Source organism: Brachycentrus maculatus, unplaced genomic scaffold (assembly GCF_059751285.1).
Source record: "Brachycentrus maculatus isolate JH-2025_06_01 unplaced genomic scaffold, ASM5975128v1 h1tg000024l, whole genome shotgun sequence".
NCBI classification, from domain to species: Eukaryota; Metazoa; Arthropoda; class Insecta; order Trichoptera; family Brachycentridae; genus Brachycentrus; species Brachycentrus maculatus.
Window position 1 is genome coordinate 946402 of NW_028280778.1, and position 25215 is coordinate 971616.

General features: G+C 27.1%; 1 protein-coding gene across 3 annotated transcripts in view; it reads left to right on the forward strand.

Moving 5' to 3' along the window:
• Positions 1–25215, forward strand: part of for (cGMP-dependent protein kinase for) — a 245806-nt gene that overhangs the window by 88316 nt on the left and 132275 nt on the right. The gene's annotated exons all lie outside the window — the stretch shown is intronic.

The window sequence follows — 25215 nt, forward strand, 5'->3', positions numbered from 1 at the left end:
TATTAATTTCAATTATTTTTTTGTGAAAATGATTATTTTTTTGCATAAAGAAACAAACCTAAATGGAGGGAAAATGTTTATGAGGATATTGAAAAAAAATACTTTACCTTATTTATTTTTCGTGACAATCGTGAAGATGATTTTTTTTGCGTACAAAGACGTAAATAGAGGGAAAATATAAATGGGGTGTATTGAAAAAATAAATTTTGAAAATCATGTAAATTAAATTTTTACGTATGCGTAAATGGAGGGAATGTATATATTGGGAGTATCGAAAAAACTTTTTAACTTTTTTTTTAATTGCTATGATTAAAACAGACCATAAACGTAAAAACTGCACGTAAACGATGATCTATGATCGCGAATAATGTCAAAAAAAGAAAAGTTACAGATCGGGTCAAAAATCGAATGACAGGATATTTTTAACGTTAACAGGGGGAAAAAAGCTAAATGCGGGTAATAAATGGACTTAAATATATCAGAACTGAAATAATTACATGGAATTGGCAGTAAAATGTTGAATTTGGGTTTCACTGTTTATGTATATATTTTTAAATATTTAAACAGTGAAATATGCATACGATATATGCATAATTCCGGCAGAAGTTTTATATATTAAAGGATATCCATATTCTATAATTTTAATTCTGATTTCTAAACTAGACCGTGGATTGATTCAAGTTCTAATTCACAAACTGCTTGCCCTTTGAAGCGCAAACGTACGCATTCAATAGTTATTATTCCATACTATGCAGATGTAGTTTCACAGATAGGGCAATTTATTACCAAGTGCCCGAAGCACTTCACGTTATCATTTTGTTTGATCAATAAACGTGAATGATTAAAGAAATATCTAATAATAAATATAAATCAAAGCAGCTGATTCTAACGCCAACCACGCCATGGGATGTGAAAAAAATCAATTGCAAGCGTTGGAGAGTAATTAATAAATATACCAAAAACATTAATTAAAAACAGGTATAGAGTGTAACGGACTCCCGATTTAACTGATCCTTTACTAGAAAGTGTTTTAACCGTGACTTTTTATCCGGTGAATTAAGGCAATTAATCAATTTAGGGCTATTATACACGGCATAAAAATTAAGTATTTAAAACGGCAACGAGCAATTTCTTTAAGGCGGGATATTCGATAGCCCGCAACTTAATTATCTTTAAACCCAGGTAACATTTGCGTAATTGATTTTTTGATATCTTGAAACATTGTTGTGAATGGAAAAAAGAAGTTTTTGTTCGAAATTAATATATAGTTTTGAAAAGAAACGAGTTATTGAAAGGTGAAGTTATAAAAATATTTTTTCAATACATATTCTAAGAAAAAAATGTGTGTGGAGCACGTCTGCCTTCTCGAGCAGCCGATCGCTTACTGAATCGTGTGTTTGTGTGTACTCCCCTCAATGTTGTAAACTAAAATATTGTGTTTAAAAACATACTATAAAAAAAAACATGTGGAACCAATATTTCTTCCTGTCTATCTCTTTAAATCGGTAATCCGCTATAGATAATTCACTATTTTTAATAGTGAATTATCTATAGCGGATCACAATTTTAAATTAACGATTTCAAAAGACTTGTATCATATTCAAAAACGTATTTAGATATGACAATTTATATACCATTAATGCCTCTTTTTTATTATTTTTAAAATTTATTTTTATTTATTAAAATTTATGATATCAAATGTTTTGAAATATATGATAAACAGTTAAACTAATATAACTCGTTTGTTATTTTTCCAAAATAATAACACAGAGAAAATAATTTATCCGGTTCTAGCAAATGGAGTCGCAGCATTTTTTCTATCCACACTTTGCTGCTCGCATATTTGCCGGTTTAGGGATTATTCAATTTAAACAAAAAATAGAAGGTTAAAATATGATAATCAAGGTACTTACTTACTTAATCAATTAAGCATTTTCAAGGTATTTGAAATGTATCTTGCGTTATTTTAATTACTTAGATTTTTTATTTAAAATAAACTGGTGGAAATCGCGATATAAATGTCAAAACATCACCCAATTTAAAGAACATTAAAAGTCTCTAATTAAAAAACCGGAAATACCTGTCTTTTGATACACAAATAACGAAACATTGTGTCACTGAACTCTGTGTTTGATCTGACTCTAAATGACATATGTATTTTTAAAATGCGTGAACTCGTGTCTAAGAATAATTTCGTTTTTATAGTATTTAAGTTGTATAATATATGTATAAAGATCCGTGCTCATGTTGGTAATATACCCGAAATTTTATTTCATGGCGTCTACAACAAGCAAATCTGCATTTAAAAAAGAAAAGATAATACAAATGCCTGAGTATGTATCTAATAAGAAAAGCGTATTCTGAGTAAAACCTATTATAAAGCTCCTAATTCACTTTCTCATCTTTGGTTGGGAAAAAACCTCGCTTTTACGTTTTATTTTAAATGGGCGAATTCTGAAAACATAATTTACGGTTAATTTTGACACATTCAAATACTGAAATACTTATCAAACGTTGTTCTGTAATTTGTCATTTTTTGTATTGATACGATTATATCGATTTTCTTCATTTAAAATTAGTCAGGAATCGAAAAAATATATACATAGTAATAAACGAATTGTCATACTATCGAAACAGTATTTAAATAATTAAATAAAATATTTGCACACGATTTAAGTTCATCTTAACGTATCATTTAGACAAATTAAAAAATGTGGATAACATGACAAAAAATACAAATTTTACTTGATGGTTGTGACAAAATAAAATGTATTTTGAAAATAGCAATTTACACAAAGAACAATTTTAAGTCGCTGTATTGAAAAGATACGTTGGTTTCTATTTTTTTTAGTAGATAGTTCTTGATCGAAAATTTTTTTAGGGAAAATTATGATCTTGAATGAATGACGATAGGATAAAGCGGATGATTGACCAGTCTAACTTTTCATTAACTGACTGGTCAACGTTTAAAGTTTTTTTGAAACATAATTTTTCATTTCGTTCACTTTAATTTTAAAATAATTAAATTATGGGAACGTTATTTTTTATTTTTTCTCTTTGCTTGGAATAATGCACTGTATAAACACAATATTCTTTATAAAAATATAGTATAAATGTCAGGTTTTAAATTCCTTCTTGTAAAATTAGTTTAAAAAAATTGATAATTTTTCGTATATTTCATTCTTTGTACTTCGTCAAAATGATTTTTTAATTATTGTAGCGTCTTTCAAACTGGCGTTTAAGCATGACAAGGCGAACGAAAATAATAATGTATTTTTGGACCGAGATAATTGATTTTTACGGGTTGTCCTAAAAAACGTTTTCTAGCTTGGAAAGTTCTTGATATTAAACATTAATTATGTGAATAAAAAATGAAATAGGATCCTAATTTATTTAAATTATTTAATAATCAGAACAATAATGTGCATTTAATATATACACAACGCATATTAGAGTATTAAATTAGAAAAAAACATATTTTTTTTATAAATGGCGTTTTGTTAACAATCCAAAATTTTAATTATTTCTGTAAGCTTCCAGTTTAACATCGAGTACATCGATGGCTTTGAGTTCAAAACTGTTAAACAAATATGAATTTGTCTAGTCCGAAATAAGTTCAATCTTAATATTTAATTCCAAAAAAAATAAGTGGTTTAGTCTCTATTAATTATCTTCTTCGACTTTTTTAACCGTGGAAGTTTAATAATTTTATCTAACTGTGAATATGCAAAAAAATACTTTCTTTAGAAAATAAATATTTTAAAATTATTCAATTTTCATAATTTTTTTCAAATAGTTCACTTATGTTAGAAGGGCCATACAGAGTGACGCCAGCGTCCAGTGTCATACAATTATACGAATAATAAGCACTGCAATCCAGTGTGAAATATCTTCAACAATTGCTTAAAAATCGACAAGGAATAACATACTTAAATAGGTATTTTAGAATATTATAGATACAAGGTTTTGGGCAACGGAATCATTTACAATTTAAATTACATTTTTATGTGTTTAATACTCTTGGTTTTGTGTGACTCCGATAACTTATTTGGAAGTATTGTAAAAAAACACAGCTATTTAAAAACATTAACGTTTTTTTTGTGTTTTCAATTATCTCCTAAGCAAAGAAGTTTTTTTTAAACGACTTATTTTTAAATCTGCCAAGTCGCCGAAGATATATGGGTTTATTTGTATGAATTTTTTAAAAAAAAATATTAAAATCGCTCAAATCAGAAGTTTAGTTTTTTAAGCTTTTCATCGTTAATGTGAGTATTCTTGCTTCCAACTTTTACGCACTATAATATTAAACTATTTTTACATAATGTTGAAAAAAGTTATATCATTGATATGTACCTACAAGAAACATATTTTTTGTAATTTACTAAAATAATATAATATTTAAAAAAATGTCGTACTTGACTAGGTAGGTACTTTTCGTATTTTGTCGTACTTAGGAGGTACTTATTTTTTGGATACAAAATTTCCCACTAATTCCTATTTGGCACTAGATTTGGAGTACATATTTACTCAATTGTATTCAATTGCAAACAGTATGTAGTAGTTCAATATATGTAATGGATATTACCTATTAAAGTACTCCTTTGCGTAGCATGTACTTGTATTGCCGAGTTACAGATCAACGCGAGTCATAAAAAGAACTTCTTTGAAGATTGTGCTCGATTTGTATTTATTATTTTAATGGTATGAGAAGTCTGGCTCTCGTATCATACACTCACTATAAACACGAATATTTCAGTTTATTTGAAATTTTCTTCTTATAGATGTTGCATGTTATTCATATCTTTAAAGCAAAACATTGCTTGACTGATCAAAAATACCGGAAGCATAATAAACATTTCGATAATTAATATCAGAATCATTAAGATAATTTTTATTTCCTAGAATGTTTTTTTTCGTTTACTTTCTTCATCTAATCCCTTGACCGCGATTGACACACACGTGTGTGGCAAATAAATATACAGTGCGACTATCACAGATAGATGTTTAATTAAACGATATTCAGGACTCAAAAATTAGTTTATTTTAAGGGCTTACTCGCAATAATATAATTCAGTAAGCGTCCAGCTGCGCTGAGGGTCAGACGTGACTTCACGTGAAATATATTTTTTTAGAATATGTATTTTTGTTTGTTGTTTTTTGTATAAATATTGAAAAAAATATAAATATATTTATTTAACTCCTTACCTTTCAATAACTTTTTTTTTTCAAAATCATACACTTATTTCGAAGAAAAACTTGATTTTTCAATACAAAAACGGTATTTTAAACAAAATATTCAATTACGTCAAATGTTACCCGGGTGAAAAGAAAATTGTGTTTCGATTTGTCGAATACTAGGCCTTAACGAGAGATTCGATGACAAAAACCGTTTTGTTTAAAAACGAAAATAATTAATAAAATAAAAAAATCACATACTTATTAACATTTTTCTGTAAAAAGGTATAGTAATAAAAAATTTAAGGAATCTGTGTCATAAACATTTTATGCAATGTGTTTATATATTAAGTTAAAAAAAACACCAAGTAATCGATGAATATCAAAGCTTAAGAAAACGTTTGTTTGAGGCACTAAAAAAGAGAAAAACAATTATTGCAATATTGACACAATCAATCACTTGTCAATTTGGAGACCACTTTTGATGACCAAATTATACACATAGTCTTGGACCCCGTTTCACAAGATTACTAAATCCCATTGTAAGTCCCCCGTTTCAAATGGGATGTTGTGAAATGTGAATGACCCCTCTACAATTACGCACTCATTTTAGCATTGAAGCTTGTATAATTGCCCGTGGGCAAAGAGTCTTCTGATTTTTCTTAAAAACCTATGTAGAAACACACAAAAAACTCGAGTGCGCAGTTTTGGCAACAGCAAAAATTAACATTACATGCAAAAAACGAATAAACGGTGAATTAAGAGTAATCTAGTATAATGATGTTTTGAATAACACGCAATATATTAAGATATTGAGTAAAAATAACGCAAGTTACAATTTAACTAATTTTCTTATTAGAAAATCAATGAAAGCGTTATTTTTTACGTTCTCATTTTGATATTTCGTTTAATTTTTTAGTTTTGATTTATGCATTTAAGTAATGTAATGTTCAAAGACCCAAAAAGTCACATTTTGGTCATTTTATTATTATTATTATTATTTTCATCTAATTTATTTAAAATAATTACTTAAGACTAAAACAAAGAAAAAAAAACTTATTATTTTTTGACATCTCATCAAAAATGAAGAAGAATATGGAAGTCTGGGCATTTACGGAGCTGACGACCGTCATAGGCTGGTTTAAGTGATCACTTTACACACGTGTGACATTCACCAATTTTAAGCATTATTGAAAACCACACTACTCAAATTCTTGGAAGTTCTATATATATGAACCAAATTTGAAATATTGTTCTTAAATCACTAGAACTTCACTAGAGACATATTTTAGTGAGATGAAAAGTATTTGGACATACTCAAAATTATTTTTTGCCATTGTTAATATATGAACTCTTGATCGCTAACCCGTTCCTTTATTTTGCCTTTGCACTATTTTTTGGTTATTCCTATTAATTATTATTATTATATTTAGTGTAGAGGTGAGATGAAAATATTTTTTCCCAAAACTTTTGATAAACATGTTGGGACGAATATATTTTTAATAACTAATTGGTTCCTTGTCAAAAATCTTATTTTAGTAGAAAAATCTTTAAACGAAATTGCCTATATTCTATAAATTCATATTTTTAAATCTTCCTTCTTCTGAATTTCCTTTTGTCTCATTTAGAGATGTGATCGTCTATTACCGGATTGCGATTGTATTCGTTACTTTTTCTCGGTTTTTATTTCCTTCCAGTTTAAGTTTTTGATGTCAAATATATAATATAAGTATAATATGTAAAACGCAGCAATATTCGCAAACTAATTGGAATGATTAGCTTTAAATTATCGCATCAAAAAAACTGAATTAAGTAACGACTCACTTAAAAGAACCTGTTATTTATTATAATTCAGTTTTATGATTTGATCGTCTACGTTTACTTAGACATATCCTCAATTCCTCATATCCTCAATTCTGTACCTCAACTAAATGTCATTAAGTTCTCCGATATTTTTAATTATTTATTTAATATAGTTACATTTTTTAAATACAATTTCTATACATTTACACATATGGCAGACTAATAATTTTAGTTGTGCTGTGCCTCTCCAAAAAAGACACTGAGCTCTTGTGCTTGGAGAGGGACATACACTCAAGGTTTATTGTTTTATTAGATTAATGGTATAATAGTATTTTCCTTTATTTTATATATATATTTTTAAACATTTAAATGTAATACATGATATTTAATACAGTGTCGGATATCCTCGATCATTGTACATTTAAAACAGTATGCAAGCACTTATTAATGAATTCAGTCTCGTTCGTATTCCTTGGGCCCAGGTTGGCCGGCGGCCATTCACAGAGCTCGCCATGTTGCACGTATGCTGTACCGGTGATGAATGTACCAGTCCGCGCAAATGTGTGCCAAGGATCGACACCAAACACCGGTCGGCCGTGTCTATTCGATAATTCGCCCGATTTTTTCGCACAACCAGATCACAGCTAGGAAAACATTCGCGTGAAACAATGCCTATCATCACGCGACTAGAGTCATAATTTCGTTTGTCGTGACGTACGACTGTCGTTTTTTAAACGATCGTATTTTGACATCTTCATCTTTCAGCCCGGTGTTGAAATCGCCCAACCACCTGCGGGGTCATAAATTATCGGTGCGCGATTAACAATCTCCGTTTATATGTAGTAATATGCGTTAGTAACCTGTAATTATCCGACACATTGAATGCACCATTAATAAGTCGCTTTTTCGAAAGTACGTTATGAAAAAATTAAATATATCGTTTTTTAACGACGTACACTCCCCTCGCGAGACTACCTGACTAATAAATAATGTTAATTCAATTATTTTAGAAGAAGTTCGGTTTTTATTATTAATATAATTTTGAAACGTTATATGGGCCGCTGTGTGAGTTATGACTTGTTCCAAAAAGGTTATAATATAACCTTTAATAATATTGCTCATTGTTTTATTTGTATAGATCCTTTATATTTATATCATTAAAGTCCTCTTTATTATTTTTCTGTAATATAAATAACACCCGTTAAAACTTTCCAAGGTTGGTTTGTTCGTTCCCAATCAATTTTCCTTTTTCTCGAGTCAGTGCTGGAAATTAAACGAAATAAAAAAACATATAATAGGTGTCACAACTCTAGAGAAAGCATCTTTCGTTTTTTTTTAAATACGAAAAAAGATGGATGGCTGAACACTCCAGGGTTTACAACCTAGCATTTGGCTGACTTAAGTGATCACTTTATAAACTTGTGTAACGTTCACATCACCTAGTGACAAATCTTCAATTCAATCAATTCAAACCCTTATCCGCACCTCATTGGTGCATAGGGCACTGCGTCAAATAAACGCAGTGTTATCTTAATCGTTAACGTATGAAGGAAAGGTGATCAGCCCTCCGCTTCAGGTACCAGTCCAGGGTAATATTGAATAAATAAAATCTCGTGTCAAATCTTACCAATGTTTAATTCGAAAAAGACACCCAAATGCCAGGTTGTAAGTTCTGGAACGCTCAGACATCCACCATCTTTCGTAAAAAAGGATGGATGCCTTGCCTCAAGTTGACACACCTATATATTTGATATAACATCCGTAGGGTGAATAAATATGTCTGATTCAATATATATTTTTTTTATTTAAAAAAAATGTTTAAATATCCGAATTTGTTTGTTCCGATGTGGAGGCAATTGGATTAGGCTTTTATAGCTTTGGCTGGTCCTTGTGATAAAATCTTGAATATAATAATAATTACGACTTGGCGTTTCAACGTTCGATCTTTTAACGCTTTTAATTAAAGGAGAATCCTGTGTAAATTGAAATAAAAGGATATTTTAGTATGCAAGTGATTTAAAACGTGTGTTTTTATATATTACTATAGTAATATTACATTGAATATATACTAAGATTTGGTGTATTAGAAAATTGCGATTAGTAATTAAAATTCGGTTAGCGTTCTGCTGCCAAAATAGTGTCACTGATCAACGTTGATAGCGACTTGCGAGGTCGGCGTTCGACAGCGCGGTGCTTGTAACGATGATACCTCATGGCAGGTTTTTGCTAACTGATCGTTCGTGTACGTTTGAAAGCTCGTCCCGCATTCAGACATTATCCTAATTGAATTGTACCACGCGTTTTATTTTTCAATTTGGGCGTGATTGTGCTTTTGTAAATTGTAACGAACAAAACATATTTACGTCTCCATTGTCTTTGATCGGGACGAAAATCTTGACCTTATTTGATTAATCGGTTTATTGTAATAACCTGTTTATCTTCTTTTGAATTAAAGTTTTACTTTGCAAATACCACTATTTCTTAAAATCTACTGTGACACGTGTTTCGATGCATTCCGCATCATTTATTGGCTTTATTTTTATTAATGTAACTATTTGTTTATTAAAATATGAGCAGAGGAAGACCGAGAAAAACATGGCACGATCAGGTATGCCAAATACTTGAAAGTGGTCAGGTTAGGAGTCGTAACAATCGGCGGGTATGTATGAGGAGATGCATGAACGCGGAAGAGACGAAGAATGTTTGCGAAGACAGAGTGGTGTGGCGTTCTATTCTTTCTGCCTACCCCTGCGGGGAAGCGGCGTGATGGTTAGTTAGTTAGTTAGTTAGTTTTTTTTAATGGTATGTTTATTACTGTTAATGCAACTATTTTTATTATATACTTTTTTTAAATGTAATATTGTACAATTCCCGAAAAAAAAAATAAAATACCGTTGTTTACGGTGTTTGTAAATGATGCGGAATGCATCGAAATAAGTGTCACAGTAGATTTGAAGAAAAAGTGGTATTTACTAAGTAAAACATAAATTAAAAATGGTTATATTTTACCACAAAGTACTGTGTAATCAATTAATGAAAACTGTTTATCCTCTTTAAAAGCTCTCGCTTGTCAAAAGTCGAGTTAAAATTTCTTCTTCTTTTTCTTATGCTTTTTTATGTAGGCCTTGTGGCCTGTTTTTAAGTAGATAAGTCTACTGTGATGTCGATTCTCAGCTGTCAATCCATCTCTTTGGTGGTCTGCCCGGGAGTTGTCTACCTTGAACAATGAGGGGAGTCTGGATAGTTCCATTCTCCTCACATGCGCATACCATTACAATCTCCTTCGTTACCCTTTCCACCTAACGACATTTTGATCTCGCATATTTCTCTTATCCTGGTGTTCCTTATTCTATCTCGTAGACTCTAACCAGATATGCCCCTTAGTCTTCATTTCTGACACTAAAAAAAAGTATAAAAAAAGAAATAATTTAATTTATGATTATCACACCATTATGTTTATCCAAACACTATTTTCGTGTATGTTCTTCCATCTGAAAAAAAAAGAAATGCACTGGTTAAAACCGATTTTTCACTTTAACATTTTTTGATATCACCTGAATCACGGGGTCGATCACCTTGCTTTCGCGTAATTAACGATTAAGATATTCTAGCTTCGATGTGATGATCTAGGTGCGGGTAAGGGTCAGAAGAAAAAGAAGAAGAAGAATGATATTTCTTTTAAATAAGCTCTTGGTTTAATTTTTTTCACGCGTTAACATCTTTATCTATTTGTTTTTTTTTTTTAAATATAAAAAGCTTCATTCTTTTTTACTGTCCGTCAATGTTCCTAATTACTTTAATTTATTTCGTTATCAAATCGATTAATTACATTAACTAGCGACTAATTTGCGATTATTTTTCTTTGATACACCGAAGCGATACCTCTTATATTTCTTAATTTTTTTAACGATATTTATTTAATTGAGTCGGTTTAACTTCGCAGATATATTTTATTACTCAATTAATTAAAATACATTTAATGTAAAATGTAACTTCTACAAGTTTCACTTATGAAATGAGATGAGTATCAACGAATATTATGCAGTATTTTAAACATACAAAAAATCTCAATATATAATATTTTTTTATTAATCTAATTTTCAAACTTTTAATATCTGAATTTCTTAAATTTTATTTTATTTGTTTTGCTATGGTAGCTAAATTTTTTTTCATTATCACTTTTTACATGTTAGTTATTGTTTTTTTAAAACTAAATTATAGGGTGATCGTAAAATTGTTACTAAAAAAATTAACGAATATTTTTTTTAAATACGATATATTGTCATTTTTTATACAACTTTTTAAACATGTTTTATTTTTTTTTGAACCTAAGTATTTTTTTTCAATCCAATTTTTTTTTGCTATTTTTTTTTCTGTAAATACAATACAATAAACATCCTTTATTGGAATATAATGGACACCATCTGTAAAATACATTTTTATTATTTATTTAACAAATAAATATTTATGTTTGTTTTCTTTTTTACAAATATTTTTATCAGTAATAGAAAAAAGTTCAAGGGAAGTTAATATACTTGCTCGTTATTGTAGAATACGATTAGTTTTCTGAAAAAAATCGGTAGTAGACTAAACTAGCAAGAAAATTGTATTTTGACGCAACTAAGAAATCGTGTCAAATATTTAAATATATAAACTTAAAGATTTTTGTTTTTTTATAGATATTTTAATACTATCCAAAATAATTTTGGTGAATACAAACGTTTTGGTGACAAAACTTGACTTTCTGGATTGCATCAAGCCTCTGCATAATAAACTGTACATTTTCGATAATTTAATGGGAAAATTACCATGGCACGTGTTGACCCAATGATGTATATATATATTTATATATATATATATATATTTATATATATATATATATTATATATATATATATATATATATATATATATATATATATATATATATATATATATATATATATATATATAAATATATATATATATATATATATATATATATATATATATATATATATATATATATATATATATATATATATATATATATATATATATATATATATATATATATATATATATATATATATATATATATATATATATATATATATATATATATATATATATATATATATATATATATATATATATATATATATATATATATATATATATATATATATATATATATATATATATATATATATATATATATATATATATATATATATATACATTCATTTGAGGTTTTGTTCGTAGTTGCAAATGCTTCTTATAACTACAGTAATTACGTGTTTTAGAGACAATTCTCATTGTTTTCGACATCTTTTTCGGTGTATTTTCAAATTTATGTATCGTATAACTCAACTAACGAATAGAGCAAAAACATGAGTTTTAGTATACCTTAAGGCAGACCTGTAAGTAATTGCTTTAACCCAAAAATATAATAAGCTATATTTAATTACAAATATATTATTATTGTGCACCTACTACGGGTAAAGCTGCGCCACGCCTTTCAACGTTAAGTTTTGTTTCAAAAAAACTTTTTATTTATTGCTAACTGTACCCGGCTGCGGGCTGCTGTGCCTCTGTCTGATTTAATGGAAATGTCAATAGAAAACAAATTGTTTTCTTCTACTTCCTGGCTCCATCCCAACTTATCGTCTTTGTAGACTGTTGGGGTCAGCTCTCCTCGTCCTCAGGTTGTAGGTCCTTCTATAATATACAACGTCACCTAGGCCATCCATTCAAATCATGTTAACTGTAGCATGCATGATTTTTTTGGTCTTCCTTCTTTCGAGGAAGATCCATGGCAATCGCCTGGTTCACAATATGTTCAGGCTCTACGTCCTATGTGCCCATACCATCTCAATTGCCTTTCCTCTACCTTACTATTGATATCAGTTACACCCAGGCTTCCATAAATGCGTGAACTATTTATGTTGCCTCTAAGGTACCTTCACAAATTTATAATATGTTTTATATCACAACGTTCATGAAGCAGTTAAAATGCAATTATAAATCTATGAAGTGACGAGGCTTTTTATACTTTTATTTTAGTATGCAAACTTTTATATATGGTTTTATACATGGTTTATACGAAAATTTATTTATACTATCAGATCTATTTTTGTAACCAAATAACTTCGAATACAAAATTAGATTCGTCAATATCAATATTAGTGGTATCATTGTGGTTTTGAAATTGGATAGCAATTGAATTTAGCCATAAAAATAATCGATGTTTTCATTTGGCCTATTTATGATTCATAACGTGCATTGTTTGTAATTTAAAACACACCTTAAAATGAACCCCGCCTCATACCGTTCATATAATAATTACGTTGGTACATCGAATTTCAAATTTAATTGAATTTTTGTTTTCTCTGCAAAGTTTTAACGATGTGATTATAATTGATTTAATGTAACATTTTGAGTCCAAATACTCATTATAAATAAAATCAATGAAAAAGTACAAATAATATTTTCAATATTTATTCCAAAAAACAAAAAAAAACAATACTGAACATTGCTAAGAGTGGGCAGCATGCTTCTAGATAGGTGCTGTCTTATTTTTGGCATTTTCAATGTTATCGAAAGCATTGTTGTTTTATAGATTTTTTACATCTGTATAACTTCACGAGCATCGTGAAATCAAACCTATTAATTTTATTAATTTTCCATTTGACCAGACTGAGCCGCAGCGACGCGTGGCCGGGTACAGCTGGTTAAATATATATATATATATATATATATATATATATATATATATATATATATATATATATATATATATATATATATATATATATATATATATATATATATATATATATATATATATATATATATATATATATATATATATATATATATATATATATATATATGTACATAAAAAAAAAATATATTATTTAAGTTTTCATATAATGTGTCAGGTTGTGGTCCCGTGGTTACTGTCGCGGACTCTTAAGTCAGAGTTTCTCAGTTCAAACCCACTCTACCACAATTTTACACCTATTTCTAATAAAGAACCACTTAGGCTCACAGAAATACTCTGAAATTGAAATATTTGTGTAAATAATAAAAACACAAATATTTCTCTTTAAAAAAATTATAAAAAAAATATTGTTCGTGTTTTGTGATACCTAATCGTTTCAATGTTTGGTCGAGAAAACGCATTGGATTTCTATTACCGATTGATCGAAAACCAAACTATTACACATCGCAATATTTTGTAATATACCTTTGCTATGACATATTTGTCGATCACAGTCATGTATGAATCAATAGATAATTAATTTGTGATATATGTTCCTATGTATGAAGAATGACTGAATTCTTTGCATAGCATCCGTGAACTTTTTTAATAGTATCGTTTATATATATATAAATATATTTATATAAATATATATATATAAATATATATATATATATATATATATATATATATATATATATATATATATATATATATATATATATATATATATATATATATATATATATATATATATATATATATATATATATATATATATATATATATATATATATATATATATATATATGTGTGTATTAATATACATATATATATATATTTTATATATATGTATATATATATATATATATATATATATATACATATATATATATATATATATATATATATATATATATATATATATATATATATACATATATATATATATATATAAATATATATATATATATATATATATATATATATATATATATATATATATATATATATATATATATATATATATATATATATATATATATATATATATATATATATATATATTTATATATATATATATATATATATATATATATATATATATATATATAAATATATATAAATTTATATATATATATATATATATATATATATATATATATATATATATATATATATATAGATATATATATAATATATATATATACACACATGTTATGACTATATTAAATATTAAAACACAACACTGATTTTCAGGGTGTACTAAGTTAAATAAATTAGGTTAATAACTATGTACACTCAAAAAATCAGGGCTTGATTTTAATATTTAAAATTTACAACTAAAACTGTGGGGTTTTACAAATTAAATGCCAAATCAATAAATACATGTCATGAAGACAATATTATGTCCTCTTCGCCGAAATTTGTTGAAATATTCAGCACATTACAAATAAAAATACCGTTACATTTAAGCTATCTCCGCGGTGTAGTGATAAGCGCGTTTGCTACCGTGCTGGAGGTCCCGAGTTCGATTCCCAGTGGGGTCATAATGATTTTTAGTATTCCTATTCTCATATGAATTCAATATTGCCCTAGATTTCAATATTGCCCTAGATTTGTACGAGAATCGCAGGACTTAGTATTAGTAGTACCTTTACTAACGATGAAGATAACATTGCATCGATACGATACAGACCCTATGCATCATTTCGTGCGAATAAGGTTTCGTGCTAGGTAACGATTTAAAAATATATTTAAAAAAAAGTGATAAAAAAATATAGCTATCATTTTATTTACAAGTAAAATTTTAGGTCACCAAACATTCAACTGTACCTACTATACATATTAATGACTCTTTTTAAATATCTACATATTTTTATATTTATCTAACATTTAATTCGAAAAAAAAATAGTTTCCATCTTAAAAGTTAAAGGACAGACATTAAATATTACTAACTTTAATTTTATGTTTTAATTTTTGCCACAAGTCAATTGAATTCTTAATTGAAAACATATGTAGTTTATTTTAAAATTATGTGTTTCTAGGAAAAGTTGCATCCAGCGCAGCATCGTCAACTTTTAATGTAATTTACTAGAGCGAACGCAATTAAATCTTCACAAATAAATTCACACAATAAGTTAAGCTTTATTCGTCTGATGATGATTATCTGTCTTCGTTTAAATGTTTATACGATGATTTCATCTTTAGAAAAACGGATTTATATATATATATATATATATATATATATATATATATATATATATATATATATATATATATATATATATATATATATATATATATATAAATCCGTTCATCAATAAAACATATTCTTTAACCCAAAGGCTAAGTCTACCTTTTTCTATTAAATATGAAACATACACATAAAACTAATTATATCAAATTTTAACATTTAATTAAAAATATTTAATTGATATATATATATATATATATATATATATATATATATATATATATATATATATATATATATATATATATATATATATATATATTATATATATATATATATATATATATATATATATATATATATATATATATATATATATATATATATATATATATATATATATATATATATATATATATATATATATATATATATATATATATATATATATATATATATATAACGTGGTAATATTTTCCTTTTGAAAATTAAGTGTAAATAATATGTAAAGTGGGTGTATAATAATAAAATAAACAATGTGTTGCTTTGTAATTAAAGTTTATTCTTAATTTATCTTTATAATAATTTTTATATCTATCTATCTATCTATCTATCTGATTCTGACAGTTAATAATATTATCGGAAGTCTTTTGTTTTATTCTGAGCGACGCATGCGGCATCTGGTGGTAGAACTGTTTTATGTAGGTACTTTTTGTAAGTACTTAATAAAATGTATAGGTAGGTACCTAGTTATTTTATTACATCTCCCCCCTTGGGGATGAAAATTCATAGTAAAATTTTCACTCGTCCTCCGGATCATCTTCTTGTAGTGAAGGGACTGGTATAAGTTTAGTGATATGATAAAGTTTATTTTTTTTATTTTTTCCTCCTATCTTTTTTCCTTCTTTTTTTTTCTTTCTTGTTTTTTTTTTCTTTCTTTCTTTTTTTTTCTTTTTTTTCCGTTCTTTTTTTGTATTTTTTTTTCTTCTTGACCCTTTTAAAGTAGACACAGTTTTTCTCAATCCATTTGTTTTTTTCTTTTGAATTCCTTCATTTTTATTCAGATCTCTTAAAGTATCTTCTAATATAACCAAATGTACAACTTTTAATTGTTCATCTGCATTTTTATTCGATTCTAAAACTGGGTTCCGGCTTAGACAATCTACTTCTAAATTTTTCTTTCCTGGAGTATATTTTATTTCATCTTTCGTTGAAGTTTTTTCTACTTTATTTTTATTTTCATTTTTCAAGCACTGTTTCTGTGTTATTTGTATGTCTTCATTTTTATTCTGATCTTTTAAAATATCTTCTAATTTAACCAAATTTACAACTTTTAATTGTTCATCTGCATTTTCATTCGATTTTAATACTGGATTCCTGCTTAGACAATCTACTTCTAAATTCTTCTTTCCTGGAGTATATTTTATTTTATCTTTCGTAGAAGTTTTTTCTACTTTATTTTTATTTTCATTTTTCAAGCACTGTTTCTGTGTTATCTGGTGGTAGAACTGTTTTATGTAGGTACTTTTTGTAAGTACTTAATAAAATGTATAGGTAGGTACCTAGTTATTTTATTACATATATATATATATAGTATATATATCCTTCGTTTATACCTACCTCACAAAACGTCTTTGGTGTATCTTTGGTGTAAACCAAATTTAATAAAAAGAGTTGTTGTAAAATAATAATACATCATTATATAAAATCTACCAAGCTTTATTATAAAATTGAAATAACTTGAAATTTATAAAATAATATTTGCCATCAAATATTATATATTAATAAAACACTTAAGATTATTGATTTTGAGAACTATAGATGTCTTTATCAACAGGTAAAAATACAAACTGTATAGTTGTAATTTTCACCTGTTGTTAAGAACATCTATAGTTCTAGAAACTAGTCGTTTTTTTTACATTATAAATATATATATATATATATATATATATATATATATATATATATATATATATATATATATATATATATATATATATATATATATATATATATATATATATATATATATATATATATATATATATATATATATATATATATATATATATATATATATATATATATATATATATATATATATATATATATATATATATATATATATATATATATATATATATATATATATATATATATATATATATATATATATATATATATATATATATATATATATATATATATACATATATATATATATATATATATATATATATATATATATATATATATATATATATATATATATATATATATATATATATATATATATATATATATATATATATATATATATATATATATATATATATATATATATATATATATATATATATATATATATATATATATATATAGATATATATATATATATATATATATATATATATATATATATATATATATATATATATATATTATATTTATCTTTGTTATTTGTATTATTCCACCTATATGTTGTGATTTTTGGCAAAAAAAACTATATATCCAAAAAAAATATATCCAGTAAAAAAAAAAGATCTTCATATATTTATGTTAACAAAGAAATTTCGTAACTGTTAAAATTTTATTATCTTACAACTGCCAGAATGTTACAAAGCTTCTGAGCTTCACCTTTCAACCAGCGATGTTATTTATTTCAGTAGACTGCGACAAAGTTGTGTAGTTGTTAAATACAATGTATAATTTTATGAGTTACAGAAAGGGATCTTTTACTTAACGTTTAATTTCAAGTGTGAAAATATTTATTAGACTCATTTAGACATTCCACGAAAACGTGAAAATATTCTAGGCTTATTTGTGTCAGATTCGAAAAAAGCACCATTGTAACATGCATTTTACATTCACCCACTGAAACTGGGATATTAGGAAAAATATGATCTTAATTTTTCTTGTCGAAACTCTTTTTTGCATACATTGTTGTCAATAACTTAGTAATGTTATATGATAGTACTTTTAATTATTACGTTGTAAATTTTCTAATTATTATATTCATAAAATAACTTCGACAAGACAAGCTGGTAAACGAAAGATGAATATAGACTGGATGCAGTTGAATTGCGATATCTCAGATGAATTTGCAGCATAACGATGAATGATAGATGTCTGAATGATAATATAGGGAATTAATGCAAGGCATTATAGATCCTACTATGCACTTAATCTAAACTGCCATTTTTCCTTTAATGAGTTTTTCTGAATAGAATAGGAAATAAACCTGCAAAATAATTTTAAAAAATGATCGCTAGTCGCTTTACCCTGGGTTAACGGAAAAAGTAGATATTGCATACAAAAGTTTTTTTTATTCACGTCTAATTCAACTAACACGTAGCTTAATGTTTGAATGATATTTACACAAAAAAACAACAAAAAACTTCAACATTAAAAACAAATAAGACATCTTATAAAAATGTGATCTGAATTATCTCGATCTACTGTAGTACATACGAGTATATACCATACCTGCTTTTAAGCCAAATCTCATCTCTTATTCTTTTTATTGTATGTTAATTAATTGATTTGAACAGGTACTGTAAGCAGATATTGTATTTTAAGGGGCATCGCTTACAACGCAGTATTTAATTAAATATTTCTTTTACAATAAACTCTTTACGTACGATATATTTGTACAATGTCAGATAACCGTGAAACAGTATTTATTGTTTAATTATTTAATTTTTTAATTTTTAATTTATTTTATAATACATAGATACATTAAAATATACATATTTATTTTATATATACATTTAATATATGTATTACGGCTCTTTAGGCATGGCCTGTGTTGAGCCGAATACTAACATGTTAATACAATTTTTTATTTTATAATAATATTTGTTTTTTTTTTATTATTAGATTTTATACATAACATACAGGAGATACAATAGTTATTTACAGTAAAGGTTTTTCAATAAGATAATTACACCTAGACTTTAATTAATTCACTTTCTACCTTGTCCCTTCCAATGCTAAGCAACCATCGACGGACACTGTTCTTAAAGACCTGATCAATCCTGGAAATCTTAATTGTAGTACAATACTATCAATAAAAATCCGTCATTTTTATTTTCATAGTTTTTGATAGTATTAATACCACAGATATTTATTTGTTGATTTATTTAGAATATACTAGCTCAGTGGGCTTAAACGTTAAAAATGAGCACTATAATGAATTTAACATTTCAATATACAATAAGTAACTTATCTCAAACGATCTGATTATATCATGCAAGGTTGTACAATTTATACTTATATTGTTATAAAAGTTAAAACTAAAACACACCATTAAAAATATTTACACTTCAGACCCAATACAATTACTCAATAAAATAGTAACAAATCGTGCAGTAAATAAACCCCTTTGTTTTTTAGAATGAAAAATAGATCTGTTAATATCGAATTACATACGTGAGAAATTGGGCATGTATTGAATTCAATATAAAATGTCTCACTACGTAACAATTTTTTTCTGTTTGAGTCACTTATTGTATAACTATTTTTTTTTTCAAAATCAGTAATGAAAATTTTAACACCTTTTGAATTATGTCCGTTTTTTTCTTCACCATAACAAGGCTCTATACCTCAAAAACCATTGTGTTTTGTAAAAAGAGGTTTCATGTAAATAATTTAATTTTTTAAAATACTTATTTCGTAGTTTTTTGTTGTTTTGTGTTATATTAATAACTATAAAAAGAAAAATGATATTTTTTTATAAAAGTATTTTTTTCTCTTCAGCATGTATTAATATATTTCTGAAGAATAAAGGCGTCATTTTTTAAAGGGTTTATTGCGGAGCCAGTGTTTTTGCCAACAATTTTCACTCATGAATGACATGAAATTGTAGTAACTTTAAACATAAAGAGTAAATCCACTCACAAGTAGGCATAGGCTACGAAACTTATAAAGTTGAAGCCTGAGTAGGGACATGATAAACGGTGTTGCATAAGCCGTAGCTAGATTTCAGAGTCACTTGGACGTTAGGTAATTCAAAAAAAGGGTTTTTTGCGTTTTTAGCGCCCAAATTGCCAGTTTTCTTTGTATTTGTTTTCGTTAGCTTACAGGGCTGTGCTATCCATAAGTGTTGGGTAACCAAAGAATTGGCTACCAGGGTGCACCACAAGCGGAGGTTAATATTTCCCCTATACCTAAACTACCCTCTGTCTAATCTCAGAAACTACAGTAAGAATTGGGTTGATTAAAACCCACTAACCTACCATAACACTACAACGTTAATTCAATGTGATTCGCTGTGATATTATTCGTTATTTTTTTTTATCTAATCTTGTAAAGTAAATAATTATGGTAAGAGAATTAGAAAATTATATTATTACGTTGCGATGACCCTTAAAACTACATTATAACAATCGAAAATAAAACATGAGTGATAATTTACAACAAGTCATTTTCATAATTTTAAACACCATGTTTACATACCCGTTCATTTACAATACCATTACGAATTGTATTTTAATTTTGACCATTTTTTTTGTCATACTCGCTGTTAATAGATTCAAACCTACATACTCCATTAAGCTGGTAATATTTCAACATAATATATTTGAATACGTATGTATTATTGACAAATGTATATTTGAAAATGTAATCGCTTTGAATTATCGGATATTTCAGCTTCTGATACATCAATTTTCGACTTTATTACTGTGTTTAAGTAGTAGGTTATTATGAAATAGAGATGTATAAAAAAGGTAAAATTGTTTTTAACAAATAACCAAGAAGTTTTTTTTCTCCCTGAAAAAAATCATGTCGTAATGCGCGAAACGAGAAACATATCGCTCACTCCTTTCAAGAACGTCATAAATAAAAAAACTTGATTTTTCAGGGGAACGTTTTTTAAGTTTAAAAATATAACACAATGTATTACAAATAAATATCAAGCCACTTATTGAACTTTTTACTGTGCAACAGATATTTTTAGGTAAAACCTAAAGGTTTTTTCACCATTTGAAAAATATTTAGTATATTTAAAAAAAAAATAAACAACACCTTTTCTTCAAAATGACAAAACAACACTTTCTGCCCTGTAGCGGGTAAATATTAAGTTAAAAATATGTCACTTTTGCTGCGATACAGTACATTTTCTGAGCATTCCGAAAACATGCACAACTGAAAAATGACGATTTTTGATTTATGACGTTCTTGAAAGGAGTGAGCGATATATTTTGTCATATCTATTATCTTTTGTCATCTCAACAAAGATGAAGAAGTACATGGAAGTCTGGGCATTAACGGGGCTTATGACCGTCATGGGCTGGTTTAAGTGATCATTTTACAAACATGTAGCATTCACTAATTCTACCCACGATTGATGTCCACGGTACTCTAATTCTCAGAACTTTTATATAAATTGTTCAAATTCGAAACAAAGTGATGAATTCACTAGAATGTCATTACAGACATCTATGGTGAAATGAAAGAAGCTTTTCATTGTGCCGAAACTCTTTTACTTATAAGTGAAGTCCGAATCCTAAATTATAATCCCCACACATGAGAAACGGTAGAAATATCCCTTTTTCATTGTAGCTTATAATTTGACTTATTAACTTATTTTCAACATTTTGAGTGTATCCAAATACTTGTTTAATCTATGTTGGAATGTCAAAAAATAATATTTAAAATTAACTCCTAATTGGGAAAAATCCAGATTTGTGAACAAGTATTTGGACACACTCAAAATGTTGTTTATGTGTTTTGTCGTCTTGTGAACTGGTAGCCGTTGCAACAGTCGTTTTAAATTGCGAAAGTAATCAATTAAATCTAATTCAATACTTCGCCAGTAGTGAAATGAAGATAAATGTGATTTATCATTTTTTCAATCCTACACAATATTATCCCGTTAGAATAAAAATTGTCTCAATTGATTCTAAGAAATTTTCATTTGAGCTTAAACTTATTCAATTAATCTTAGCTCAATTCTGAAACATTCGTAATCTTCCATTTCAATACATTTTTTGTTGTTGTAAAAATTACGACCACGTAAGTTTGACTAACAAATTTGGGCAGAATTAAATTCTCTTTTCTTTTGTATTGGCTAAATTGGAAATTGAGAATCCGGATCTCTTTTAGATTATCCAGAATTTCAAATTTGTTGGAACTCAAAATCCATATACACTATTTTTATTTACTGTGGTTTCGATATTTTTTTTCAATTACCAATTTCAACGTGTTGTAAAAGACATATGTAATTGCTACTATTTCTGCAATTATACCACTGTTAAAAAAATAACGTTCTCATTTAAGAAAAAAAAGCAAAATCACTCGTACGTAATCAATTACATATATGTGTAGTGACGAAATCGTAATTTCGCGAAAAACGAAATCCTTTATATTTTGCCAGTGACCAAATTTTAGGGTTGTTGACATTATTGACCGCCCAATCACTGCCGACATATGTAAATTAAAAGCGAATACTTTAAAGTTTTAGTTTTGTACGCATATTATATGTGATGCAAATCCATCAATTACTGTCATAGCAAAACATAAAAGAAATCGCTTAAAAGAAATTACTGGAAATCGTATCAAACCTATGTACTCATGATTCATTTATAATTGTAACAACATGTTACAATTATAAATGAATCATTGCATCGAAATTGATTAAAATTATTAAAATATTCTATCATTCCTTTAGAATAAACATAGACAATTAATATTATTTTTTGACATCTCATCAAAGATAAAGAAGAATATGGAATTGTAAAGTGATCACTTAAACAAGCCTATGACGGTCGTTAGCCCCGTAAATGCCCGGACTTCCATATTCTTCTTCATCTTTGATGAGATGTCAAAAAATAATATGAAAAATACTATTATAATTGGAGATAATCCAGATTTGTCAACAAGTATTTGGACATACTGAAAATGTTGTTGATAGACAATTAATATCGTTAATTTGATTAAAAATGCATCGAAACTATTTTTTATAGTAAGAAAATCTGAATTTTATATTGAGAAATCCAGATTTTAATTCCTGGGAAAATTCGTAAAATCCAGTTTTTTCAGCTTGCAATCGGCAAACCTGATTTCCAATAAAATAGTACTTAATCTTCGTTCGCGGCGTCAGATGTAATTTGTACCGCGAAATATCAAAGGTAATTTGTTTTTGATTGATGGACTGGTAACCTTTGGGTGCTGGCTGAGGAAAGCGGACAAAACAATCGTTTCCTCGACATCATTCAGATCCTCATTACTGTGTGGGCTCTAGCTCGTGTCGCGTAATTCGATACCAAATTATGAGCAAACACATTCGTGCAGTAGGCCAGCGAAACTCAATGGTGGAAGATATCGTGTACAATACGTTCGGAATTACTTATTGCCAAATTGCAATCACGCTTACTCTTCAGTATTCCTGACACAACGGCCCACAACCGTCAAATTTCTCGCCCACTTCTCGTACCAAACGAAATTCTGCCCACGGAGCGTGAAATACTTATTGTAATAATTAGAAGAACAGCCCGTGAAAAGGATTAATAGTACGGGGATTTGCATCACACTCCCAACACTGTTTTGCTCTTCAAAGCACGTCGGGTATTAAGTAACTCTCGGTGACACGTTCATTGCATCTACGTATTTGTTTTGTTCGTACAAATGATGTAGGTATGATAATTATTTGTATTTATTATATTTTTTCATTTAAGAATAAAATATATAAGTGATTTATCGGTTACCCCTCTATGGTCTTAAATCTATTTAAATAAAATTGTAAATATAAGTTGGTTCAAAATTTTTAATTTCCTCAAGTTATTCATAGATTGCTTTGATATTTTGACACAACGTTGCATTCGATTTGCGAGCGTTTTTATAGTCACCCGTGATAGGTGAATAAAAAGACTGTGACAGGTAAAACATGTTTTTTTTTTTATCACAATGGCAGCTCCATCCGTTGAAGTTAACAGCAACACAGGCAATACTTAAATTTTATCATGGCGTTTGTTTCTTGACGATTGTTGTCATTTAGCTTTTTCAATGTTTTCGATTGCATTTTTTCATATTTAAAAAAAATATTTTCGTTGCTTCACAAACATTGTCAAATTATGCATATTAGAAAATTTTGTTTTTTTTTCTTTTCTTTTTTTTTCATTAAATTAGACTGAAACGCAAAATTCGTGGCCATGTAGCAATATATGATAGAAAAGCAAACCAACCAGTACAAAAAAATCCTCAAACCTCGAGCAAGAATTAGTATTTTTGCAAATGTTTAGATTTGGTCATACGTCTATATTCAATAGTGCCAGACATGACGACTGCCACCGTC